Source organism: Colias eurytheme, chromosome 28, assembly GCF_061535395.1.
Source record: "Colias eurytheme isolate Ceu_HAF_F1 chromosome 28, ilColEury1 Martin Lab GWU primary, whole genome shotgun sequence".
Taxonomy (NCBI): Eukaryota; Metazoa; Arthropoda; class Insecta; order Lepidoptera; family Pieridae; genus Colias; species Colias eurytheme.
Genome location: NC_143007.1, coordinates 5,682,259 through 5,702,467, shown reverse-complemented (window position 1 = coordinate 5,702,467; position 20,209 = coordinate 5,682,259). Strand labels below are relative to the sequence as shown.

At 32.0% G+C, this 20,209-nt stretch overlaps 1 protein-coding gene across 7 annotated transcripts in view; it reads right to left on the bottom strand.

Moving 5' to 3' along the window:
- LOC149896672 (uncharacterized) overlaps window positions 1-20,209 on the bottom strand; it is a 53,047-nt gene that overhangs the window by 18,148 nt on the left and 14,690 nt on the right. The window contains exons 1-2 of one of the 7 annotated variants that reach the window (XM_090117658.1): window positions 17,039-17,119; window positions 13,073-13,308 (exon numbers count right to left, since the gene is read on the bottom strand). The gene's annotated coding sequence lies outside the window, so the exon portion shown is untranslated. Of the gene's footprint in view, window positions 1-13,072; window positions 13,309-17,038; window positions 17,120-20,209 lie in introns of those variants that run through there. The other 6 variants (XM_090117656.1, XM_090117660.1, XM_090117657.1 and 3 more) reach the window with 6 other exon arrangements.

Below are 20,209 nucleotides of genomic sequence, written 5' to 3'. Positions count from 1 at the left end.
TGCAAATATTATTGAAAAATGTTTAAAAATGGATTATTACACACATTATTTCACATATTCACTGGATAAATGAAAAATAATTCTCAAAAAATATCGTCAGTTCTCAATTAAATTTAAACGTACTACCTCATTTTTCAAGTCGGTTAAAAGACATCCGTCGTATGCGTCAAGTGTCAATCTATACATACCTGTAACGTATAAAAATAAATAATAATGTATAAAATAACAGAGAAAGTGCAATTTACTGCGTGACACAAGCATTGTTTTTCCGATAATTTGTCATAATGTACTTTTTCTCGACATTAATTGAGCTAGAAATTAGAAATTCACTTCCTATTTTATACTTCTAGTGAATTATATCTAAAAAAGGCGTAATCTTAATATATATAAATCTCGTGTCACAATGTTTGTCCTCAATGGACTCCTAAACCACTTAACCGATTATAATAAAATTCGCACACCATGTGCAGTTCGATCCAACTTGAGAGATAGGATAGTTTAAACATGTGAGTAAATATATGTTTGAGTTTGAGTTATATACGGACAGGGGGAAGCGACATTGTACTAAGTTACCTAGACAACACCTAAGTGAAAGTTAGTGCTTAAACACAAGTGAATGGTTCTATTAAGTTATAGTGACAAATTATGAAATACACTGACCTCAATAGATGAATAAATAAAACTGAAGGTTGCGTTTTGCAAGCGTTGTATTGACTCTTATAATGAAATGTAGTTAAGTTGTAACTAAGGTAAGTAAGTAAGGTTTAGGAAGTTGGTTAGAAATTTAATAACGTTTAAATTGTTTATTCCGATACTGTTGCTAGATAAACATACAAAATATTTGATACGAATATTCTAAGTATACTGTTACTTCAATTTTCGCAATTTAGTGTGCCTGATTTTTAGTCACGACAAAACTACTGAACGGATTTTGATGATACTTGTTTGATTGTGTACCAGAATAACACTTGATAAATAGAAATACGAACGTATGTGCTGGTAAGTCGTATTAAATAGAATGAAATCTATAATTATAACCTATATTTAAACTTAAAATATCCGAGTTCATCCATAGTGTGATTTATTTACTTATTTATAAATTACTAGCTGTGCCCAGTGGTTTTACCCGCATTGCTCCACTCCTGTTGGTCTTAGCGTGATGATATATAGCCTATAATCATCCTCGATAAATGGGCTATATAATACCGAAAAAATTTTTCAAATCAGCACAGTAGTTCCTGATTTTAGCGCGTTCAAACAAACAAACTCTTCAGCTTTATAATATTACTAGCGGTCCGCCCCGGCTTCGCCCGTGGTACATATTTCGCAATAAAAGGTAGCCTATGTCCTTTCTCAAGGTCTAAAGATTATCTGTGCCAAAGTTCATCAAAATCGGTCCAGTAGTTTATGCGTGAAAACCATACATACATACAAACCTTTCCTCTTTATAATATTAGTATAGATATAGATTAAATTACATATAAATAAATGATTTGTCTCTTCACCCATATAACAAACGGGTCTGGGAAAACCGGATAGTCGGTTAGATAATATCAGACGTTTGAACACTATTTGATAAGAATATAAAACTATTTGACTTTAGCAGTATTTTTTTTTAATTATAAAATAAGTGTGGGTGAATGGATAATATATATTTAAAAAAAATAGTGAGTGTTACTTTAGGAATAATAAATAATTTTTAGAAATCAATTCGAAATCCCTACTAATATTATAAATGCGAAAGTAACTCTGTCTGTCTGTATGTCTGTCTGTTACGCTTTCCCGCTTAAACCTCTCAACCGATTTTGATGAAATTTGGCACAGACAATCTTTAGACCCTGAGAAAGGACGATTTTATTGCGAAATATGTACCACGGGCGAAGCCGGGGCGGACCGCTAGTTTTAAATAGTAAAGGGTTAACTGGGTGAATCTCCCTCCTATTTTAGTCGACGGCACACCTATTCCTTATAGTGAAGCTGTAAGGAACCTTGGAGTCTACTTAGACAACACTCTCTCGTGGGGCTGTCATATTAAGGAGGTATGTAAGAAAGTCTACGCAACTGCTGGTTCACTCCGTCGTCTTCAAAATTTTCTTCCTATCCCAACCAAAATTCTGCTAGCACAATCCCTCCTTTTACCCATACTTGACTACGCCGATGTAAGTTATGTTGATATTTCCGTAGACCAATTAAACAAGCTCGAACGTCTCCAAAATCTTTGTATCCGCTTCATATTTGGTCTGCGGAAATATGACCACGTCTCTGAGTTTCGTTCTCAGCTCAAGTGGCTACCCATTCGTTTACGCCGGGATGCTCATGTGCTGCAACTTCTATATCAAGTTTTGTTTAACCCCAAAACACCAAAATATCTCAAGGAAAATTTTGTGTTCAGAGGAGAAAACGGAGACTCTGTCCGCTCATCGGAAATGCTCCGGTTAAGAATGCCAGCTCATCATACAGGCTTTCTGGGTAACTCCTTCACTGTTCGTGCGATTAAATTATGGAACGCATTGCCGGAACCAATCAAGAAGGCGCAATCTTTGAATATTTTTAAAAATATGGTTCGTGATCATTATTTTTCTCAGTTACCCTAGTATATATGTATATATTATGTGTAATATATTATGTACTTATATATTTTATTAGTATATAAGTATATTATATTATTTTTATCTCTTCTCATATGCATGTAATCTATTTGTGTGTATGTATTTTATTTAATCTCTTAATTTTGTGGCTTGTATATTATGCTGTTTTTATTTTATTTCATTTTTTTATAACTCTTCTTCTTTTTATTTTTGTTCATATATTTATTTATGCTCTGCCCTACTCCTATCCTTTACTTAATTTCTCTCTGTACAACCGGTTGTCTGGAAGAAATCGCTATTTAGCGATAAGGCCGCCGTTTGTTACAATGTATCCTAGATTAAGTCTCAATTTGTAATTTTTAAGAGCAATAAAGTAATAAATAAATAAATAAATAAATAAAGTGTTAATAGGCTTACGCTAGTCTTGTTTAAAGAAAATGAAGGCATAGTTATTTGTTATAGGTAAAACTATGTTATGACGATTCTAAAGTGCTTCTAGAAGTCTAATTAAATAAATAAATGGAGTTTGATACACAAAACAGTTGTACCTAATTGCTATGATTAACAAAAACGATTGTAATATATGTCTTCTTAAATGTTTGAGTTTGAGTTTAATATAAGTGAGCCTATTACAGCATTAAGGAATATATGGAAGATAAAAACCCATGGAGGGTTATCGCGTAAAAACCACAGGACAGTTCTCTGGCATATTATGATAATATACAGTTACATATTTTGTAAAATTAAATTGTAATACTGATATGATTTAAAAGAGCAACTATGGAGTTTCTTGCCGGTTCTTCTCCATAGATACTGCTTTCCGAATCGGTGGTAAATGTTAAAAATATGTATTGACTTTTCAAAAGTGCTTCTCCAAGAAGTCTAATTGAATAAATAAATGTTTGAGTTTGAGTTTGAGTTTAATATAAGTGAAGGTGGACTCACGACTGGCTTCCTAATTGAATTGGAAACTTGTTTCTAACTGGTAATCGTACTGGGCTAGTTGGTAACTTTATAAATATATAGTACTATATTTATATATGTATTGTATGTATGACAACAGAACGAAATGCATGCAACTAGCCTGCTGTTCGGGTTAGGTTTTTCCGTAGTACATATTATTTTTATATATTATAGTACATATCTAAGGGTGTATTATAGCACATATCTAAGGGTGTAAGAATTTTTCAGATAGCGAATTCCAGAGATTAGCGCGTTCAAACAAACAAACTCATTAACTTTATAGTTCTAATAATAAAATTATATTATAGATGAAGAAAGTACCTACTGTGTTGTTATAGTTTTTAGATGTATAAGATAAGTTATTTTTAATAAAAAGTATTTCTATTTCTATATCTTAATATATATAAATCTCGTGTCACAATGTTTGTCCTCAATGGACTCCTAAACCACTTAACCGATTATAATAAAATTCGCACACCATGTGCAGTTCGATTCAACTTGAGAGATAGGATAGTTTAAAGCACAAAGCGGTCGAAGCCGCGGGCGGAAAGCTAGTTTATGTATATTTTTCTTATAGCCAACAGCTGATTATGAGACCTTTTAAGTAGGTCATCGATTAAGTAAAATCGCGGGCTAAAAGGTAATGAAGTTATTTTATATAATACTAGCGACCCGCCCCGGCTTCGCACGGGTGCAATGCTGATACTAAATAAATTGTGAACGTTGTATAGTTAGGTATAAAAATATAGCGGCCCGCTCCGGCCTCCGGCATCGCACGGGTATAAAATACATAGCCGGGCGGCCGCAAACGCTACGTCCTGCAATTTTTAAATCTGTAATATCTTCGAAAATATTCACTTAAATCATACGGTGTAAAGGGCCATATAGATCTATATTAAATGAACAATGTATCCATGGTATTTAATTGGTTAAGGATTAATGCTGTATTGGTTAAAATCGCTTCGAAAATTAGCCATTATTTGTCGTAAAAAGTAAATGACAAAAAAAAGTTATTGTGGGTTATCCATAAGAGATAGACATATACCATCGCGGACTTTTCTGTAGACCTTTTCAATGTGTATAATACTTAGTACATTATTTTGATAAAACTCGTAGGGTTCAGCCTGCGTTTGCAATGTAAGCGGAATAAATGTAATTTTTTACGACATCACATTAGAAACCTCAAAAATAATAGTACTTCTCCACTACTTAATGGATCTTATTATACATATAAACCTTCCTCTTGAATCACTCTATCTATTAAAAAAAACCGCATCAAAATCCGTTGCGTAGTTTCAAAGATTTAAGCGTACAAAGGGACATAGGGACATAGGGACATAGGGACAGGGAAAGCGACTTTGTTTTATACTATGTAGTGATGATATCATTTAGTCTATTATTAAATATTAAAGGTTGTTATAATACTTATTATAGTAATTGTAAATAACTTTGTTGATTTAGAAATAATTGCTTCAAGTTTTTATTCGACGTACCTACCAAAAAAGAACGTAAAGGTATGCAGGTTTATGTATTCCAATAAGGGCCGATTTTTCAATGATTGGATAAAACTTATCCGTCCAATATAGTATTACACGATAATATTAAAATGTCACGTAAGCTGTCAAATACGAGCAATTAGAATACGTTTTTAAAATGGTAGTTTTATACATTATTCGTCGAATAAGTTTTATCCAAGCATTGAAAAATCCGCCCTAAAACTTATAAATGGCAGATTTGGGTTCAAACCAATCATTATAAAATCAGTATAATATATTAAACTAGCTTTCCGCCCGCGGCTTCGCCCGCTTTGTCTAAAACATAATAAATTATATACTAAAACCTTCCTCTTGAATCACTCTATCTATTAAAAAAAACTGCATCCAAATCCGTTGCGTAGTTTTAAAGATTTAAGCATACAAAGGGACATAGGGACAGAGAAAGCGACTTTGTTTTATTCTATGTAGTGATGATGATTATTGTAATGGTTTCCAATTCTAAACAAGCCTCTACTTTTTGTTCCATATTACTTTTACATTTCCAGCAGCTTAAGTCAATTTAAGCTAATAATAAGTTAGCAAAATAACACAAACAAACATAAATTCACGTAATATATAAGTGGTTATTTGACCTCAATTCCTACTTCTCGTATTGTTAAGTTTGTCTATTTTGTTAGCGAATATGATAATGATTATGTAAGTTTTATTAGCTATTGTTTAGCTGTTTTATATTTATATACCAATTTATATAAGTTTGTATGTATGTTTGTAGGAAATAATCTCAAAACATGCTTTTCTTTATTTCTGAATGAAATAGGTACTGTTAGAACTTAGACGTAACTTTTGATTGAATATTTTTGTGGATGAATACTTGTCACTATTTCCTGCCAAAACATGTTTAGCTGTCAAAAAAATTGCCACTTTCTTTTGACTCGTGGCGTATTCGTACGAATCGTGCCTAGGGGTTCGGACGTTGTTTATACGACGTTTGACCCAACTACCCTCACTTTGCACTTTAATAGTCGTTGACTTGCTGCGCTTTGTTATCAACTACCTACATCAATTAGGTAGCTGTGTAAAATCGCAGTACATTCTTATTACATTCAAACTAATATTTAACCCGGCCTCGCGTGTTATTTCTTATAGTACCTTATAATTTGGTTGCCTGGAATAAATCGCTTTTAAGCGATAAGGCCGCCAAATTGTACATTTATTTTAAGTTACATATCGTTTCTGTAAATTTTGTTATTGTGTGCATTGTACAATAAAATGTTTTCTATTTCTATTTCTATAATTTTAGCATTATCTGTGGTTAGTGAACAGTGAACACATGCAATATCTATAAAATAAACACAACAAAGTGTGTATTTTTTTACCTACAATATTGTCCTACTAATATTATAAATGCGAAAGTTTGTGAGGATGTGTGTGTGTTTGTTACTTTTTCATGCAAATGCTACTGAACCGATTACAATGAAATTAAGCACACATATAGAGGGTAACTTAGATTAACATATCGGATAAGTTTTATCCCACGGGAACGGGAACTATGCGGGTTTTCTTTGAAAACGCGGGCGAAGCCGCGGGTGGAAAGCTAGTCTATACTAATATTATAAAGAGGAAAAGTTTGTAATTATGTATGTATGTATTGTTTTCACGCATAAACCTCTTAACCGATTTTGATGAAATTTGGCACAGACAATCTTTAGACCCTGAGAAAGAACATAGGCTACCTTTTATTACGAAATATGTACCACGGGTGAAGCCGGGGCGGACCGCTAGTCTGATATAAAGACGATTGTGTGTGTTCACCAATAAACTACAGCAGAATATATCTTAAATTATCTTGACATCCAAAGGCTCATACCTATATTAAACCATAGACTAATAATATATTTATTAGTCCATGATTAAACTCAAGGTTACATGTGGTTACATACAATCGAGAGTCTTGTTAGACTGGTTATCGATAATTATAGTAACTCAATCAGTAAAAGCACAGTATTACAATATTGGAAATATTGTAATACTGTGGTAAAAGTCTACAACACAAGTCTCCTAGATATGAAGTAGACGGTAATTTAATTCTATTGCATTAATTAAAATTTTAATATCTTTGTTTTTCTTTTTCTTTATGTTTATAATTGTATTTAAGTTCATCAATCTATAATAAAAAGTAATAAAAAGATCCTCGTATTCATGGTACATAATATGTTTATCACATTTATTTAATTTATATATTTATTTATCTTTAGCTCATAAAGCTGCTGAGCTGAAATGGAACTGGGCTGGCCATGTTTGCCGAATGTCGGAGGAGTTGTGGGCGAAAATTACCACTTTGTGGATCCCCAACAAGGACAAAAGGCTGCGTGGCAGGCCCAGAACAAGATGGCGGGACGAGCTTGATTCCTATTCAGCAGATTGGAGCAAAATTGCTCAAAATAGGGAGAAATGGATTGAGGGAAGAGAGGCCTTTCCTCAGTAGAGGGACAGCTATGGCTCATAATAAAATAAATAAATAAATATATATCTTTTTTACCTTTTTGTTTTTTAATCTATACTAATATTATCAAGCTGAAGAGTTTGTTTGTTTGAACGCGCTAATCTCAGGAACTACTGGTCCGATTTGAAAAATTCTTTCAGTGTTAGATAGTCCATTTATTGAGGAAGGCTGTAGGCTATATATCATCACGCTAAGACTAACAGGAGCGGAGCAATGCTAGTAGATAAATATATATTTACCTTTTTATATTTTTGCTATTTCTATTTTTAACCATACTATACTTCTAAGTAAAGACTTATTCAACCGAGATAGAGATTTGTCAGGAATTGAATTGTAACCCAAGGTTTATTTCATTCCATTCGCAGTCATAACTAAGTTTATACAGTTATTATACAATGTCTTACTCAATGTTACATAACACTATTGTATTGGCCAACAAAGCTCTGACTAGAAATCGTGGGTCACTCGAATAATACTTATTGAATTCATTACGTTTCATTTCAACTTACTGACTGACTGATTCGACAATAAGTAGGTGCAGTAGAAGTATTTCAAACTACAAACTGAAACATTTGTGTATTGAATTATATGTATTTCATTCGTTTAACTTACTGACTGACTGACTAACTTGATAATAAGTCGATATAAGTCGGTAGAACTTGATTAAGGTAAAGTTTTTCAAACTCAAACATTTTTGTATTAAATTATATTCCATTAACGACAATATTGTGTCATTTGTGGCTGGACATAGTTACAGAGTAATATATACATGCTTTTTCCGCGGTGTAGCATCTTATTTTGATAGGAATTTTCTTTGACCGTGCGGACGAATCCGAGACAGAGTATAGGCTACTTTTCACCAATGTTAATCATCTCATTCCAATGTGAATTTATTTTGACCATGGGGGTGAAACCGCGGGCGGAAGGCTAGTTAGGGTGCTTTTCGACCAATAATGTGCGAGGATGTGAAGCGAGGAATGATTGTAAATAACCAATAGTATCGTAAACGCTAAACACTTCAAAGTTCAAACTAAATGAAGCGGTATGATTGGTTATTTACAGACATTCCTCGCTTTACATCCTCGCAAAAAGCACCCTTATAATTATAGAGAAGAGGTCAAAAATTACTTTAATTCAATAGCATACAATTGACGTATTTTTTAGTGGTTCTGTTAATCAGGGCGGAAATAAATTCAATGTGTATAATAAAAATAGAAGTGCTGTTAAGTTTTAAATGTTGTTTGATAAAATATTTGTAATTCGTCTAGACTATTTCATATTATGTAACAATTTATTTCCTCTTTTATCTTTAGATAAAAGATAAATGTATTTTTGTATAGAGTTGTAAAAACAAGTAAAATTTTCGATTAATCTGCATATACTATCTACATAACCACCGGTCCAATCTGTGAAGGAAAACATCATGAGGAAACCGACATGTGCAAAAACCAAAAAGTTCGACAACATGACATCTACCTGCACTCGGCCAGCGTGGTGGATTCCATAATCCTTAGAGTATATAAGGTAATACTCTAAGGCATACCCTCATAGGAGGCCTTGGTCCCTGTAGTGGGAAATAATAGCTTGACGTCGTCGATAAGTTTAAGTTATGATATTATAAGTAGGTAATTGGGTATAGATTAGCGCTCCCGGAGTGGCAGATTATGTGGCTAATTAGCCACAATTTGTATGTGTGCCGTGTTTGATCGAATGTTGTGTTGTTGACCTATCTACACCTTTTTACTTTAAAAATCATTGAGTTAAAGCTATAATATGCATCTTAATGCTTTAAACTTGAAATTCTACACAGACTATATCCGGGTTTGTCTGTATGTCCTATATAACCTCGTAAAGTGAAGGCCAACCACAAAAGTAGGTAACATATGCGTGACTTTTTGATTAAATATCAACATATTTTTGTGATTATAGTTTCCGTAAGTAATATAATATTAGTTTAATGTTATATTTATTATGTAATTGGCATTTACTGGTTTAATGTTTTCAGTCTGTGATATTACCGTGAGACAAATTAGATAGCATAAATTGTTTTTACAGGACTTCCTTTTTCACTTTAGGCATATTAAAATAATCCGCGATTTCTCAGACCTACCTATATAAACAAAATTTTAAAATCACACAGAAGTTACAAAGACTATGACACGAGAATTTTATTATTTATTTCAAGCATCATTATCATTACAGGATGAATGTATATATTTACTAATATCTAATATATATGTACAGCGCAGATGTTTTTCATTTTGTTTTCGTGCAGCCTATTTTTACATGTTTTAGTTGAACAGGAAGAAACAACGCTGTATTTACACTCTACACACAACAAGCTATGCGTATTTGTTTGTTTGTTTTAACGCGCTATTCTCAGGAACTTCTGATCGGATTTGCAATATTTTTGCGGTGTTAGATAGCCCATTTATCGATGAAGGCTATAGGTTATATATCATTACGCTAAGACTAACAGGAGCGGAGCCATGCGGGTGAAACCTCGAAGCGCAGTTAGTATATCATAAGCGTATAATAAAATTTTATAATTATGTAATTACAAACAGACGTTAAAATTTTATATGTATTGATAAAAATCGTTTACATAAGTGTTACAAAATGCCATTATTTTTATCAAAACTTTTAAAAGGTCTTGACTCTTCCAACGTTAAAGTTATGTTACATAATAAGTTGAAATATATAATTAGAAATGACATAATGCAATGTTAAGTGTTCCTAAGTTAGCGTAGGAAGTTAAGTTGACATATATTTTATAGCCTTTTGTGGGCCAAGGTTAATCGTATAATTTAAAATTTGGAAAATGTCAAAAAATATACAGGATGTCCCAGCTTCGCGCAGCCGGCATATACCGCTTCGCTAATGTGAGCATTTTGTGTTGCAAAACATAATCTTAAATGATAGGTCACGTGCTGGTGGCAAAGCTGGGCGGGTTGCTTGTTATGGGTGTATACATAGAGTTTTATGAATTCGTCTTTTTGAAAAAAAAACTGCGTCTGGAATTTTATAAGTATTTTTAACGTACTCAGCGTATGCAAAACTATAACCTCCTACCTACCTATAGCTTAGTATACTAACAGTGGGACACCCTGTATAAAACTGAAAGAGATATGAATTTGGGTATACTTGCTTGCTTATATGGAATAAAGATCACTTGAAAATTATTTATATGAATAAATAATATGCCATTTTTATTTGGATTTTTATTTTTATTACTTTATCTGTAACCCAAAGCAGACGTAATTTAATTTAAAATGCAGTTTGGCTAAAAGATATCACTACATAGTATAAAACAAAGTCGTTTTCTCTGTCAAAGGTTTTAGTATATAATTTATTATGTTTGAGACAAAGCGGGAGAAGCCGCGGGCGGAAAGCTAGTTTAATCTTAACATTAAAAGTAGTCATAAGTAGGCAAGTCTGTCTGTCTAATGTCTGGACTTATATATTATGTATTTTAACATAATACATATATAAATAATATAATATGCATGCTGTAAAACAATTGCTAAAAAATGTCAAAAAAGTTAATATTTTTTATAACTCTCCTATATCGATCAAGCGATTCCATACCTTAGCCTTGACAAATAAACAAACTTTTCCACTACACAAGCTTTAAATGTTGACATTTATATCGAAATGAGCAAGATTTATTTCTTTTAATAGTAATTTGATGGTTCTCAATGTGGAAATGTCTTTTTAATTTGCATAATTTAATGCATAGGTGTTTAATTTGTGAGTCATATGTTATTTCTATTATTATAAAACCTAATTATAAGTTTTTTATATAAATATCTAAAAATACAATGTTACATAACTGTTTTTCTTTATGATTTATTTACTATTATAACTAAATTAATTTAATGTGTCCGTCTTTGATGTTGTTGAAAATCAGTAAAACAAATTTTTAACAATTTTTTGTATTATTGAATATTCGTCTAATGTTTTCATGTTATAAACAAACTTGGTACAAACAAAGGAAAGACTTGTAAAATACTTGAGAAAATGTTTCCATACAATAGAATTCAACGCGCGTGACTGTTTTTGTGATTCGATACTAACAGCTGCTGTAGTAATAACTTCAAATTAATTTTTTTTTATTTGCAGAATGTAGAATTACAAAAATGGTAGTAGGTACAGATTACACAGAGTCTGAAACATTCTGGCTCGTAATTGAGCGTGCAAATATAATATTATAAATTACAATAAACAATATTATAACACTTGTTTACTTAAATTAAATTCTATGAAATATAATAATATATATGTACTTAAAATTAACCTATATTTACATTAAAGTCTGACTGGCAAAATTCATCAAAATTGGTTTAGCAAATTTGCGTGAATGTTACCAACACAAATATCTTTAAAAAGTAAAGTATTGTTAATTAACAAAAATCTCATTAAAAAAGGAAAAGTAAAGTTCAAAAATATCTTGATTAAAAATTAACTATAGTGACGGCTTCCGAATAATCGATGCAACTACGTCGAATCGATTTCAACGTTTCGGTTACATCACTAAACTTTTACATTTAAATTATCATTTAAATAGAGAGTCGCTTCTAGATCCGTTTGAGATTGGATTGATGGGATTCGAATCCCATACTATCTATCCCACTATCCCATAACCCATCCTACCTACTAATATAACTTCAAAGCTAGTGAGGATGTATGTTCGTTGTCCATAAATTTATTGAAGTAATAATAATAATAATAATATTTATTTATTTCCTCAAAACTTACAATTACAGTTACATAGTATTACATAGTATAAATTGGAGAGGACTGGTGTCTGCGATAGGCAAAAGCCTGTAATGCAGATCGCCAGGCAACTCACCCAGACGAACCGCTTAATATTTGCTTAGTAACATAATATTAAAAACATGAAATAAACCGTTTAGAGGTACAAAATATAGTACAAAAGAGAAACAAAAAGGGAAATAAAATATCTTAAATGTTAGATAAAAACTTAACATTTTACAAAAGATAAAAAAGAAAAAGTGAACAATTTATACAAGAATAGATTAATTGGTACCTATATTGTAGAGTATATGAGTGAGTGTGTGTGAAAGTGTGTGCGAGTATATGTGTATGTGTATGTATGTGTGTGTGTGTGTGTGTGTGTGTGTGTGTTTTATGTATATAATAAAATTTACTATAGTTTTACGTAGCGTATTAAATTCTCAGTAGATTCGTAATCGAGACTTTTTAGCCATGTGAAGTGAAACTTCTTTAGGCGCGTTGAGAGTAAAATTTCAATTATGGCAATTCAATTATGGCCGGGTTATGGCAATACCGTCATGGAGTAAGGCGACGATTTTGGTATGATTCTTTGAATGTTGCCAAAGATGTTTCACTTCTGACATGTGTCCTTGCCACACTCGCTTTTTTATAGAACATTCATGAAAAATCTTCCAACCAAAGATTATCAGAAAGGAATCGCTTATTTTTATTTTCTTTCAATTATAATTTTAAAGTACCATAAAAAATAAAAAATAAAAACTTACCAATAATTGTCCGCTCGTTTAACACAAAATAACACTTATTGTTCAATTTACCACTTTCACGTCACTTCACATATCTATAAACACACTAAGACAAATAATAATCAAAATAATAGAAAATAAAATAAATTATTATTGCGTAAAACGCGAATTTTAAATACAAATAAATAAAGTCCTTGAGGAATTCTATTATAGTTTGAGAAACACTGTCGTTACGTTTCTCAACTTGCATTTAAAAACTGTAAAAAATATTTTTTTTCTCATAAGTTTTTAACTACGTAACGGATGTAACTTTTTTAATGCTAATTTTTGTTTGCGATAATCTGTGGCAATTGGTACTTCCCGTGTTAAAAAGCATGTCCTGTTTTTTATCGTTATTATTTTAGATTATATAATACGTTGAAATTCCGGCTTTTAATCAGAATAATTTTGGAACAAAAAAATCATTGTTTAAGTTGTATAATGTATTTAAAAAAAATACAGGCCGAATTGAGAACCTCCTCCTTTTTTTGAAGTCGGTTAAAAATAGGATATTATGAAAAGTAATTCAGAATATATTTTTAAAGATCCATCTGTATACAAAAATTTATCCACACGTAAACAATTTAAGATATAATGTGATTAACAACTGATTTAACTTGACCACAATTCATAAAAAATATACTTGCAATACATATTATTTAAATAAATAACCACCTTAAAATTACACTTTTAAAAGTAATAATTTAAAGACGTTCAAACTACACCATCAGCTGACTACTAATATTTCAAAATATGATTTGCAATCAAGACATCTTGATGTAATAACCGGTTACATAATAAGCAATAAGTCAAAAAACCGGTTTTTCCGATTTGCCTTTTAATTAGGTTCCCCTATGGGGCAAATGCATTTAAAATGTTTTCTTGATAAATTTTTGAAGTAAGGCGCGTTGAGAGTAAAATTTCAAGGTCGGAGGCAATATCGTCACGTCATGGAGTAACGCGATTTTGGTATGTTTGAATCTTGCCAAAGATGTTTCACTTCTGACACGTGTGCTCGGTACATACGCTCTTTTTTTACATAAATGTTACTATTTCAAAATATATAGATGACGAAATTGTCTAGGTTGTAGAAATTATTCCTTTTTATATTTTGAAACTTAGAATAATATGCTTATAGAGCCAAAATAAAAATTGAAAAAAATGTAGAGCTAATGCAACGGAATATAACTATCTTCTGGGAAAATAATTACCAAAATAGGATGAGTAGTCTAATATTCTAATATATATTATAAAGGCGAAAGTTTGTAAGGATGTATGGATGTATGGATGTATGGATGTTTGTTACTCTTTCACGTAAAAACTACTGAACCGATTACAATGAAATTTAGCACACATATAGAGGGTAACTTGGATTAACACATAGGATAGTTTTTATCCCGGAAATCCCACGGGAACGGGAACTATGCGGGTTTTCCTTTGCAAACGCGGGCGAAGCCGCGGGCGGAAATCTAGTTTTACATAATTCTATGATAAACGAACGAAAAAACAAAATTAGGTATTCTTTTGTATAATATGAGTATAAATATAAAGAATTATAATATTATTACATTTATATGGATTTCTTATGTAATATATTAAAATTTAGATTGTCATTATGTATATATATAAAAAGCCAAAACATGTGCATTTGACCTCTTCAACTATTATATGGAAAGTTTTTTATATAAATTACTAGCGGTCCGCCCCGGCTTCGCCCGTGGTACATATGAAAAATAGATGTTGGCCGATTCTCAGACTTACCCGATATGCACAGAAAATTTCATGAGAATCGGTCCACCCGTTTCGGAGGAGTATGCAGACTAACATTGTGACACGAGAATTTTATATATGTATAAGATTTTTATGTCCCACACAAATTTTAATCTATACTAATATTATAAAGCTGAAGAGTTTGTTTGTTTGAACGCGTTAATCTCGGGAACTACTAGTCCTATTTAAAAAATTCTTTCGGTGTTAGATAGCTCATTTATCGAGGAAGGTTATAGGCTATATATCATCACGCTACGATCAACAAGAGTGGCGCCACGGGGGTGAAACCGCGCGGAGCAGCTGATTTATAAAAAAAAAGCTTATTCGAACACCACAAAATAAAACATAAAAAAGTGTGTGTGCAGAGCACACATGTCAGAAATGAAACTTCTTTGGCAAGATTCAAAGATATCAAAATCGTCGTTTTACTCCATGACGTGACGATATTGCCATGACGCAACCTTGAAATTTACTCTCAACGCGCTTAAAAAAGTTTCACTTCAATATCAATTTGGGTACTATTTTCATTTCTACCATAATATTGTCATTTGTGGTGAACAAAATTAATTTGACTGAAAGTGAATGTTTTGGTAGCTAAATAATTGTGACCTTGAAATGTGACCTTTTAATTATAATAAAAGTAGAAAAAGATTTCTTCAATACTGGAGATGACAATTTAGCATTATATTTTTAACTAGCTGTGCCCCGCGGTTTCACCCGTATTGCTCCGCTCCTGCATGTATATTTTCCTCGATAAATGGGCTATCTAACACCGAAAGAATTTTTCAAATCGGACCAGTAGTTCCTGAGATTAGCGCGTTCAAACAAACAAACAGCTTCAGCTTTATAATATTATAAGTATAGATTAAAGTTATAGTTTCAGAAAAATTGTTATTTTTATAATTCCTTCTAGAAAAATCTTTACTCAATACAAAATATTGTTTAATGCAGACAAAGTCACGTGCTATCAAATAGCAATAAAACTTATCAAATCTATATATTTACAAACGTTTAATATATTCCCAGAGACCAGTTGACTGATTTAATATATATAATAAATATAATATGTCGTAGTTATGATATAACACAAATAGCAGGATAGTTTAAACATGTAGGTACCACAGGCGAAGTTGGGGCGGACCGCTAGTCAACTATAAATTGAGAGAGATTTCACGCGATATATTGTTATGTTTTAAAGCATCTTTAAACTCGATTTTATTAAAAAATAAGATATGTAGGTTACAAATATTATTATGTAACATATACATTAAACATATTATTATTATATAAATATATGTAAGTCTGTCTTTCTTGTTACACTGGTTACTATACATAAAACATTAAATGTATCGACTTTTTATTGTATTAAGTATTTCCTCATTTTATTTATATAAGAATTTTTCATTTAATTCCTTTGAACTATATTTAAAGATGATTATTTTTCCGACCCAAATATCGACCAATAGAATTGCACCATTCGACGTCACGTGGTACAACCTACATGGTATTATACTGATAATTTTTTGAAAATTTTCTCTGGTCGTTGACGTCAAACTGACAGGGTCAATTCAATTGTGAAATTATTGGCCGACATTTGGGACGGAAAAATAATCTCCCGAATACCACACGAGCTTCAAAATTATCTGGCATTTCCCTCAAGGTTCCCTGCAAACAAATAAAGTCGTCAAGTTTTTCAGGAAAAATCACTCGCGCTTCGCGCTCGTGATTTTTTAACCTTGACTAAAAACTTGACTCCTTCATTTGTTTGCAACGAACCTATCGGAAAATACCCGATAATTTTGAAGCTCTTGTGGTATTATAAGTGATTATTTCTCTAATTATACCTACTAATACGTGTTCGTGTTTAAGTGAAATCGTATTACAAATAGCATATAAATAATAACAAAAATAACTTTAAAACAAAATATATAAAAGCCACTTTGAAGATCGTCAATGTCAATTTAAAACACAGTTTTAAGGAAAAAATATGCTTTAAGCTTTTTAAGTATTGAAAATTGATTTATTTATGTGAAATAACAAAAAAAGCCATGTAATACAGCTTGAAAATGATGTTTTCATTCGATAAATAATATGTTTTTTAGTATAATTTAGCTCTATATTTGATAAACTCCTTACTATTGCGTATATAATATAATAATGTTTTGCACATATATATACCTGAAGCGATTAAAATCCACACACTACCGCACTAAAGCACTTTCAAATAGTGAACTGGTGAACAAACTTGCTGTAGAGTGGCGGACTGGAGAGGGGGTGTAGGGTGACAATCAATCGTGATAATATGGGATATTGTTTTTCTTGAAGGTCGTTTGGTTTGTTGAAAATATGTGTGTTTGGCTTACCAAAGTGGCTTACAAAAGTGAAGAGAGGTTGATAAAATGTTGTTGTATTGGGGATTGACTTTAAAAATTAGAGGTGTTTTAATTGTTGCATAATTTTAAAACTCGACTGAATAATATCGTCATTTTAAAGTTTGTATATTACTTTTGAATATCTGTAACTAGCATTCCGCCCGCGGCTTTGCCCGCTTTGTCTAAAACATAATAAATTATATACTAAAACCTTCCTCTGTAATCACTCTATCTATTAAAAATTAGTTGTCTGTAAAGTCGGTTTACTGACGATAGTTGAACGTGACAACGTCCGATTGTGCTTCTTTGTCGCTCGTTCCGCGCTCTCGCTCGCACTTCAAGCCTTACATGGAACGCCTCAGATGAGTCAGAGCGAGGTAACGCCGCATGAGTCATGTTTTTTCGTGCGTGCAGCCGGCTTTATCGAATTATAAGACGTTGTCACGTCAAAAAACCGCATCAAAATCCGTTGTGTAGTTTTAAAGATTTAAGCATACATAGGGACATAGGGACAGAGAAAGCGACTTTGTTTTATACTATGTAGTGATATAACTGTTACCATGTTATTCTAATGTGCAGTGCAGTATGTGTGCATAAGTTAAATACTTTTGAACATTAATTTGCTTTAATATGATGGTACTAGATTTCCGCCCGCGGCTTCGCCCGCGTTTTCAAAGGAAAACCCGCATAGTTCCCGTTCCCGTGGGATTTCCGGGATAAAACCTATCCTATGTGTTAATCCAAGTTACCCTCTATATGTGTGCTAAATTTCATTGTAATCGGTTCAGTAGTTTTTACGTGAAAGAGTAACAAACATCCATACATCCATACATCCATACATCCTTACAAACTTTCGCCTTTATAATAGTATTGAGATGAGATTGGCTTCACTATTACAAATTTTAATTTAAAAGTCACAATTTGCTTCAAAATGTTTCGCCCAAGGTATATAATTTATTAATGAAATTGGCAAACATACATTTTTTATTACACCGGAAGTATTAATTTTTCTTACCAAATGTCTTGCGTAATCATTTAATGATATTTTAAAAGGTAGTTTTTGGTAATTTGGAGGACTGTAATTGACGAATTATTTGTAATGGAATTTTTATAATGAAAAAAAGTAGATTAGTTATCACAAACCAAGAGAACTTGCTCCCAAACTAAATGTTAAATCTTAATACTATTATAAAGGCGAAAGTTTGTATGGATGTATGGATGTTTGTTACTCTTTCACGTAAAAACTACTGAACCGATTACAATGAAATTTAGCACACATATAGAGGGTAACTTGGATTAACACATAGGATAGGTTTTATCCCGGAAATCCCACGGGATCGGGAACTATGCGGGTTTTCCTTTGAAAACGCGGGCGAAGCCGCGGGCGGAAATCTAGTTTAGTATATGTATAAAAAGAGAGTATGTGCCGAGCACACGTGTCAGAAGTGAAACTTCTTTGGAAAGATTCAAAGATGTATCATGAGACAATACTTAAACAATTAAAAACAATAATTTTAAATTTAATTATTATGTGTAATAAAAAGCACAGTTGCAAGATATGCTAAGAATGTAGTTTTTAATTATTTATTATGAGTGAAATAAATTTATTTAATGAGATATCGTAATAATGTACACAGGTAATGAGTATTTTGCAACCGAAAAATGTTTAGTTTAATTTTACAGTATTTTAAATATTGGTTTAAATTAAAACTAGATTTTTAATGAACTGTGAATGTCATTTATGTAATTAATTTGGGAAAGGAAAAATATCAAATTGATACATCAGTAAAATATTATTGCACCATCTTCTATGCAAATAATTTTTTTAAATACTAGCGGTCCGCCCCGGCTTCGCCCGTGGTATGTTTACGTTTTCTCTACATAAGAACCATCCTCGTACTTCAAGGAATATAATAAAAAAAGAATTATCGAAATCGGTTCAGCCGTTCTCGAGTTATGCGCTTACCAGCACATTTTGCGATTCATTTTTATATATAAGAAGATTTGAATTAACTAATGGATTATTTAGATAAACATAACAAAACAAATCATACAACTATTATAATACTACAATTAATTTGTGATATCGCACGTTGCAAAGATATTAACATCTTCTTATATATAAAAATGAATCGCAAAATGTGTTGGTAAGCGCATAACTCGAGAACGGCTGAACCGATTTCGATAATTCTTATTATATTCCTTGAAGTACGAGGATGGTTTTTATGTAAAGAAAACGTAAATATGTACCACGGGCGAAGCCGGGGCGGACCGCTAGTTTCTTATACAAATAAAGACGTTTAAACTTATTCCTAAAAATCACAACCTCATAAATACACAAAAGAATAAAGAAGCCGAAAATCCATACAAATGTAGCAACGAAATATTAATTAAATTGTTATTTACACCATCTATACAAATAAAAAGGCCTCGTGTGTCGATCACACGTGTCAGAAGTAAAACTTCTTTAGCAATAGTTCTTCAAAGTTACCAAATTCGTCTTTGCTCCATGACGTGACGGTATTGACATGACTCGACCTTGAAGTTTTACTTTCAACGGTCTAAAAATGTTTCACATGAGAAATTTATTTATATTTACATATATTTCACGAAAGTTCGGTACAGTCCCACAAGATTCGAACCCGCGACCACACTAGCGGTTGCGTGCCTCACAATACATAGCGCAGTTGAGAAACCATTCGAATTTACATAAACGAGACGCTGGCTATAATATTATTGAATGCTTGATCAAAATCTTTATTGACAAACCACGCAATAGGGATGAAAGAAAGTAATAAAAACTTGTGGTTATCCTACACATCCTACTAATATTATAAATGCGAAAGTTTTTGAGGATGTGTATGTGTGTGTTTGTTACTCTTTCACGCAAATACTACTGAACGGATTACAAAAAAAATTAAGCACACATAATAGAGGGTAACTTGGATTAACACATAGGATAGGTTTTATCGCGGAA